This window comes from Meleagris gallopavo, chromosome 2, assembly GCF_000146605.3.
Source record: "Meleagris gallopavo isolate NT-WF06-2002-E0010 breed Aviagen turkey brand Nicholas breeding stock chromosome 2, Turkey_5.1, whole genome shotgun sequence".
Classification (NCBI taxonomy): domain Eukaryota; kingdom Metazoa; phylum Chordata; class Aves; order Galliformes; family Phasianidae; genus Meleagris; species Meleagris gallopavo.
In genome coordinates this window covers 72,213,380-72,222,539 of record NC_015012.2, presented here as the reverse complement: position 1 = coordinate 72,222,539, position 9,160 = coordinate 72,213,380, and the positions used below count along the sequence as shown (strand labels likewise).

The window sequence follows — 9,160 nt, the reverse complement described above, 5'->3', positions numbered from 1 at the left end:
CACCGCTATGGCCGCCACACCTCAGATATTTATAAACCTGGATCAGGTCCCCTCTCAGTCTTCTTTTCTCAAGGCTTTAGCCTTGACAGACCCAGTTCACTTAGCCTTTCTTCATAGGGGAGATGTTCCAGGCCTTCACCATCTTTGTGGCCCTCTGCTGGACTCTTTCCAAGAGATCCCTGTCTTTTTTGTACTGGGGAGCCCAGAACTGGACACAGTACTCCAGATGAGGCCTTACAAGGGCAGAGTAGAGGTGGAGGATCACCTCCCTCGACCTGCTGGACAATTCATTTACTATCTTGATGTAAAAGATTAACCCTGCATGCAAGTACTAAAACTGAGCATTTTATATAAGGCTAACACCTTTTATTGTTTTAATATTGTCTATTGGAATTTTTATATATACATGCACAGACAAACATCCATATATACATCCATATATACATTTGTTTGTCTGTATTTATGCCTTATCTACAAATCAATTACACAGAATTGGAGATAGAGAAATCAATTCTGTAGCACTAAACTCTATGAAATAGAGTCCCTACAGCTGCCTACAGCTGCAGGATCACATCAATGTGTTATTTTCATGTCATTTTCTTTTAAAAAGAAACAGCACCACCTTGTATTCTGAAATAAAGCTACAGCTATTTGGTATCTTAGTGGCTATACAGTATGTGCACATGCACAGAAACATTTATTCACCAGAAAAAGGAAAAAATAGAAATGTCAAAATAGAACACTAAAACTTGAAACTTCAGTTCAAGACGTATTTTTAGAAGAGTATTATTACAAGGAGATGGACGAGTATTTGAAATTGAAGTTTCTTGTTACTGAAAACCCTTGAGTTGTGTTCTGGTTTTGAAAAAGATTAGCCTCAATTTGCATTATCCACAGAATCATGCTATTTGTTTTCTGATCTAAACAATGATAGATGTTTGTGAAAATGCTTTAGAAACAAAGTTCCAAAAAGGTCTGTATAAATTATTCATCAACTATACTCATTAGCTGATACTTGCTCTGCTGCACTCTAAATGTTTGTCATTGAAAGCAGAAATGATGCAATATGATGTAGGTAACTAGCCATCCTCCACTGAGAAGAAAAGTGAATTTTTATGCAAAGCACAGCTGAAAAAATTATTTGTCCAAATTACATACTGAAAATTTATGAATACATTAAAGGTAAATTATTATCTGTCCATAAATCATTCTTAATAAAAATGAATGATATTTGTAACGAGTTTTTAACTGTTCTTAGAGACAAACCCATTTCCTCTCTTGTCGCATCATGCTTGCTAAGACAAAGATGGCTGGAAAACTGCCCTTCAATCAGATGATCTTTTTTAACTATTGCGTTAGTGTACCGAACTAGTGTACCTTCCAGAAGTGGAACTCATTAAAACTGCAGTCAAGTACTGTGTCATGTCTCGTTTTTTTACCTCTTCATAGCTTACAACACCCTACAGTGGGCAGGAGACAAGTGTTCTTTCACTACCAATTTTGACTTTTCTATTTCTAAACACTGATTTCTCCCATGTCACTCATTTTCCAAGATCTAAGGGCAAGATTCAACACCCAGTAAACCTGACTGAATTGCAGTCTAACCCTTAGGTGAAACCAAAATGCTAATTCTCAGAAAAGAATGTGGATTTGACCTCAACTTCTGCTAAGAATTTTTAAATCTCAGTATACACATAAAAACACAGTTAAACTTATGCCTATAAATGGTCTTGGACAAACTACTAGATAAAGGATTTTCTGAAATTTCATGGGAACCTTTAGAATATGTAAGTCTGAACTTTAAGGGAGGGCAGAGCATCTGGAACCATGATATCAGCACAGCTGCAAGTACTGGCTCTTTTTTCATAAGCAGTAATCGGGATTAGTTGAGTACAAATACTGCTGAGTTAGGCACCTTTAGAATTCACTAGCAAAAAAAGTATTTTGATTTTCTGGTTTGCAGAAATAAAACAACAACAACAAAAAAACCTGATGTGGCATGTATACAATCAGTTCAAAGGCACACAGAAGACTCCTGCAAAACTTGGCATCACTTGCAGGTCAGTCAATTCTAAGAGATTAGTGAGAAAGGAGAGACAACAGGAAAAGAAAGACTAAAGCAAAGAAGATGACTAAACATAAAATGGTGACTGCAGAAGAAAAGGAGAAGGTATACAGAATTGGCATTTTTATTAAAAACCACAAGAATGACAGCATTATCTGAACCAGAGAATGATTTAAGATCTTCAAACATTCATTGGATTCATAGCTACATAGCTATTAGGCTCTTCCTGCCTAATGTTTTCTATATCTTTCACTAGCAACTTTCTTTTGATATATTCCAAGTAATTTTATCATTCTGGAACAGATTTTTTAAAAACTTGTAAGGATTTTCAGAAAATTTAAGCTGGTTTTATGGCAGCTGTTGCCCAACTGTGAAAGTGCTAGAACTCCTTCATTCATGAGATCTCTCATGTAGAACCACCTTTTATGAGTTTCTCTGCTTTTTGCAATTGAAACTGAATTCCAAAAAGAACTTTCTTCCATCTCCATAGAATTGGAGCAATCCTAAAATCTACAAGAGGAGAGAAACATTCACAAAATACAGTAACAATGAACTTAAAAAATAACATGAACAAAAAACGCCTTATTGCTTTTACTCTCCCTTTTTTGTTTGCAAAAGCTAGGCCATTCATCTAAGAGAAAAGGGTGATGTTCCTGATGATCCTCTGATTTTTTGTGATTCAGGACTTTTCACATAGTTGATGCAGTAGATGGTAATCAATGTTTAGGAGAGTTAATGGGCAGATGGAAGATTTACGTCCTTAAAAAAAATTGAGAATGGCAGAAACCCATTATCATGAATAGAAATTTGGATTCCCTATCACGCTTTTCATAATCTTTTTATATACACTTTTTCTTTGATATCATGGTAGAAACAATGTTGTTCCGTTTCTTGAAATCCCCTGCCTGTGGGACAGAAGTATATATATATAATACATTCCCAAGAGCAACTATTGAAGATAATGAAGTGTAATTGACTGTTACTATTTCATAACAATTTCATAAAGTAAAAAATAAAATGTTGTTTGACACGAACAACCACATTTTGATTTAAATGTATTTTGCTATTTCTATAATTCCCGTGCAATCACAGCAGAAGCAGCAGATCTCCCAGCTTTTATGCAGAGCTCCACATGCCACTTTCAGTTAAAAAATAATAGTTGTAGTGGACGTACTAAAGCCCTTTCCTGTGCATTTTTTGTATAATTCTTAATAATGACTTATTCCATGTATGCAATGCATACATATACATAATGTTGTTTACATCATCTTTAATATATAGCAATTTCTAGAACATTCCACATAAAATATAATAGGGGTGTTTTGTTTTGTTTTGTTTCATCAACAAACATAGGTTTTTTTTAATATATGTATATATTTAATTTCTGCATTTAGTATTTGTGATAGCATTTTTGAATTATTCATAAATATTACTCTTTATTAATTATCTTCTTTAGCTACCATAAATAATTTTGGACTAATAAACCACTACATTAAAATAAATGTAGCCATTCTGTTTCTAGCCTGAAATGTAATGGAAAAATCCTTTTATCCATAGTCTATTTTTATTTTCATAGCAAATTCATATATAAGAATAAATCAATTATATCTTGAATATGGAAAATTAAGTAAGAATTTCCTAAGGCTGAATCAATGTTTCTATGTGATATTATACCACAGTCTTTAACATTCCTACATAGAAAACAGTTTCAAGTTAATTTGCATTTGCACTAATTATTAGTCCACATACTAAGTTTGCTTTGAGTCTATGAAATGTTCTCTAGAAATAGAAAAGTGCACTGAAGTTAATATATTGAAATACAGTGTATGCTCTAATTTATGTAATTATAGCATTGCAGCTGATGGGGTTTGCTTGGTGGAATATTCTGCCTCTTCTACTGAAGCTGAGAGCATGAATCTTCAATTAGAGGATGAGAAATAAAAGAAATTTATTACATGTAGTCCTTGACTAGCATCAGTTCTTTTCCTGATTATACTAAATAAGTGAAGGGAAAAATGGTTGTTTCAGGTGCCCATTGTGACACGAAAGGGCCAATGACTAAGAAATACATGTGCCTGGTGAAAGTAGAGGTCCCAGAGAATTTCATGCAAGGAAACATTCTGCATTCCTTCCTAATATCTCCTCCTTGGCCAACAGAACATGGTTTCACAGCTGTTAATGTGTGCGGCTTCAGTTCCCTCTTTGTCATTCATTCCAACATGAGCACTTGTCAAAAGTGGTAAGCTGCTTTTCTGTATTTTTTCTTTACTGTGCCATAAGCAAAAACTAAAAATAATAGAGGAAGAATTATTAGAAATTGATGCAACACTTGTCCTTGGTAGAGATATTTCTCTTTCCTACTTCTTATAAAGTCATAATATTAGTGTGATTACTGTATGAAAATCCAATCACAGTGTGTGAGAAGAAAAATAATACAAATTTGAAATTAGAACAAGCAGCTTAACATCTTTCAGAGGTGCTCCTCCTGGTATTTCTCTCTCATCAGGCTCTGGCAAGAAGCCCAAAGCCCGAATGGTTTCGTACATTTCATTTATTAAAATTCACTGGAAACAGATTAACTTCCTTTGTGCATTATTTGTTATTGTTTCACCTGCCATAGAAAGAAATAGCAAGCACACTGATGAATATAATGAAGGTGGCCTACTTTCAGTGTGATGAAACTATATATATATAATTTAATTCTATAATGAAAATATAAATGCCTTTAGTTCAACTTTTGGAATGCTACTGTACAAAAGACACTTTTTCTAGTTCCTACAGAAAAAAAGAAAAAAAGGAAAAGAGAAAAACAAAACACAAACTCCAGTAAGGAGATGCTTGCATGAGGAATTGAGAATCTAATCTTCCATCCTCAAACAAAGCCCACCTTCTTCTGCCACGCTGATGGTTTGTACTAGTTTTGGATTCAAGTTCTCTTTTATTCAGTTTGAGTGAGGTCTAAAATGCGCATATAAAACTACAAGAGTTTCAGCTGAATCTTTAAATGAACACAGAGATTATAGATACACGGTTATTCTTACTAACTGAAAAGTTTTCTACGCATTTCACTTTTCAGCTTTGTTTGTTAATGATATAGATCTCCTTTCTGAGACATTAATATCATGCCACTTGGTTTTATGCATATGAAGTAGATGAGCATAGGTTACAAAGAGCACTTGTAAGTTGGTGTAAAATCTTCCCTGATCACAGTGTATCATTCAGACCACAGCCATCATCCAGAGATTACCAATACATCTTTATAGTACAAATTTGAAAAGATGTAATTAAAACTGCTGTATTTGGAGTTATTCCAAGAACTGAGTCACAGTCAGCATTTTTCCCCAGAGTAGATCTACTTTCAACAAAGTGAATATGGAACGTAACCCTTACAAGTGATGAAGATGTAACTCAAAAATAACAGATTTGCTCCTAAAAGACTAGTGTTAAAATTTCAGATAACTACTTCAGAAGGCATGTTGTGTTTGCTTTTCATAGTTGCAGATGAATAGCCTTCTCATTTAATATACAGTTGCTTGCATGCTATTTCTTTCAGGTATATCATTCAGCCTTTGTCTCTCTGTTCCTGAATTTTGAACATCAGTGTCATCGAAATATTTGACACTGTATCCTTTTTTAAAATTTACTTATTGGATAAGTGTCGTTTGTTCATTTATTTTTCCCCATGGTGTTAACATTCTTTAAATACTACAGTAAGTCACTTGTGGCTGCCTTATGTATGCAGTTTGTTTAGCTCTCTCTTTTCTTCTCAGAAATCAATCCCATCTCCCTTGCAGTCATTTTAGTACTTCTCCCTCAGCATTATGTACCTAGAAAAACCTCTCAGAGTTCTTCATATATTTCAAGTGTTGAGATGCCTGGAATTGAACATAGAATTCCTTACACAACCTCATAAGAGCTATTCAGAGATTAACACTTCATTTCTGCATGACTTCACACTTCAGTAGAAGCAGACAAAAAATCTCATTTGCCTTTTTCCCTAGAGAAATGCTGAATGACCGCATTTACAATTTAATGTCCACAAACATCCCAATGTCTCTCTTGCTTTCCCTAAACAATTTCAAGTCCATTTCAAGTTTATACTATGTTTAGAATACTTTGATTCAGATTAATTATTTTCCAGTATGCCAATGGAGCTTGACAAATTCAAAAGTTGGGCCCATGTAAAGGTATTGATGTTTAACAAAGCCAAGTGCAGGATGTTGCTCTTCAGTAAAGGCAAGCCCAGATGCATGTACAGACTGGGAAAAGAACTTGAGAAGAACTGGTGGGTGAAAAACTTTACATGAGCCAGCAGAGTGCACTTGCAGGTCAGAAGGCCAACAGTACCCCATGCTGCATCGACCGAGGAGTGGCTAGCAGAGAGAGGGGTTTGATTGTCCCCCTTTACTCTACCCTTGTGAAAACCCATGGAGTACCCGTGTCCAGACCTGGGCCGCCAAAACAGGAAAGATGTGGAGCTTTTGGAGGAAGTTTAGAGAAGGGCCACAAGAATAATCAGAGAGCTGGAGGACCTCTCCTACAAAGACATGCTGAGGGACCTTGGCTTGTTCAGTCTGGAGAAGAGGAGGCTCCAGGGAGACCTCATTGTGGCCTTCCTTTATTTAAAAAGAGATTATAAAGAGAAGTGAAATCAATTTTTTACAATGGGTAGATAGAGATAGGCCAAGGAGGAATAGTTTTAAACTAAAGTAGAAGAGATTTAGATTAGATGTCCAGGAGGATAGCAAGGCACAGGAACAGGCTGCCCAGAAAGGTTGCAGATGCCCTGTCCCTGGAGAGCATAGAATAGAAGCAGGAAGAGGAATAACAGAACAAGAACAAGAGAAAAATAAAAGAATTAAAAAGAAGATAATGAAATTGAGCACTTGAAACGTCTGAGTTGACAGATATAGACCAGTATGTTAGGTGGTAAGGAGAAGAGTTTGATATGTGTGCCTTTTTTTCAGAGAAGAATATGGAAGGCTTTTTTTGTAGGTGTGTTACAGAAAGCAGGAGGTAGCAAAAAACCCACTAGTTTGCATTCTTAAATAAAACAGCCATAAGCAAGTGCTTGCTATAATAAATAGAATAAATAACCTCCATTACAGAAATGTGTGTTTTTCCTGTTACACTTCAACACAGTTGATGGCTTTTACCCTAAGATTTGCAAGTCTTTTTAGCTTACACATAAAAATAGTCACCTAATTAAATTTCATCTATTTATTCCCTTTTAAAGATAAAAGTTTACAAGTACCTTGCCCATATCATTCATATTAGCATGCCTACGTGCTCATGAACTACTCAGGTATTCCTTGCAAATAAGACAAATGTATCTCTTGGGAGTGTTCTCAAGAAAACTAACACAAAAACTATATAGAAAAGTATATTGCAACATCTTCCTTGCAGGATATTCTACTCTCCACAAGCACTTGCAATAGTTCTTTATTTTATTCTTCTTTCCCTAGTCCTTCGTTTATCTTTGCTCTGCTTACTACACTTCATGTAAGGATCTTCTTTTTCACAAAATCACACAGAATCACAGAATTGCATGGGTTGGACAGGACCTCAAGAGATAATTGAGTCCAACCCCACTGCTAACTCAAGTTGCACAGGTAGGCATCAGGCAGGTCTTGAATATCTCCATAGAAGGAGACTCCAACACCTCCCTATGCAACTTGTTCCAGTGCTCCATAACCCTTACCATAAAGAATTTTTTCCACATGTTTTTATGGAACTTCCTGTGATTTAGGCTGTTGCTCCCTGTCCTGTCACTACAGAACACCAAGAAGAGCCTGGCCTTATCCATTTCCCTCCCATCTCCCTTTAGATATTTATAAACATTGTCAGATACTCAAGCTTCTTTTCCCTAGGCTGAACAGACCCAAGTTACTCAGCTTTCCTTATATGGGAGATGCTCCAGACCCTTTATCATCTTAGTGGCCCTCTGCTGGACTCCTTCTATGATATCCCTGTCTTGTTGAACTGTGGAGCCCAGAACTGTACACAGTAGTTCAGATGAGACTTCACAAGGGCAGAGTAGAGGTGGAAGATCACTTCCCCTGACCTGCTGGCCGTGCTTTTTTTAATGCACCCCAGGATTCCATTGGTCTTTTTGGCCACAAGGGCACAGTGCTTTTGCACACTTCTCTCTTTGACAGCTGGTTTGCAGGCAGGCTGAAATAGGATTAACAGATGTTACACACTTAGAAGATATTTTTCATGACTGGTTGATTTTTTCACCTATTCAGAGGTAGATGTTTCTTGGATAGATCATATCTGAATATGAAGATAGTGAGAACAATATCATATAGCAGATTTATATGAGAGTACACATACAAACCCAGAATGTAGAAGATGAAATGCATTTCAAAAGGAATTGGACTATGAAGCCTGAAGAATTGCTCTTACTACTGAGCTCAGATTTGCAAAAGGTATTTTGAACTGTTTGATAATAAAGGCAGTAGTACTATATCTGGATTTATATTATTCTAACTGTTTGAAAGTAAATTGTGCTTTAAATAAACTGTTATTTTATTTCTGATTTTTTATGGAGCAGAGATCATCTATGACTTTAATTATCATCCATATTTGATCCTTTATGTCAGCTAACATAATACATAATGAAAGAATTTGTGTATACAATAGGAAAATAATGCATCTGAAGATATACAATAAAAGAGTACGTATTTGAAGCAGGAATATTCTCAGAAATAATTATAAAAATAATAGAGTCTATTAATTTCTCACTGACACCTGCTAGAACTAAAAAACACTGCTGCTATTTCATGATATACTTTAAGTTTTATTCACTTTCTCCATATTTTAAAAAACTGACATCACATCATCAAACCACATCTTTCTGGAGGAGTAAAAAACTCAGTCCAAGAATTTGTAATACATACCATAATGTTGCAGGCTATGTACGTAGCTCTCAACATTATAGAATTAATGGCATTATTAATATTATTTATATTCACTGTAATAGCAACTGTACATCAATATAATGGTACATAAGTAGCCATTGCTTTCATCATCTTAAGCATTAAAAATGTTGTTTACCATTCCTCATTTTCACACATAGTATTGTTCTGTAAA

General features: G+C 35.3%; 1 pseudogene; it reads left to right on the top strand.

Annotated features, from left to right (window-relative positions):
* The first annotated feature begins 2,128 nt into the window (after positions 1 to 2,128).
* LOC104909901 overlaps positions 2,129 to 9,160 on the top strand; it is a 26,792-nt pseudogene continuing 19,760 nt past the window's right edge.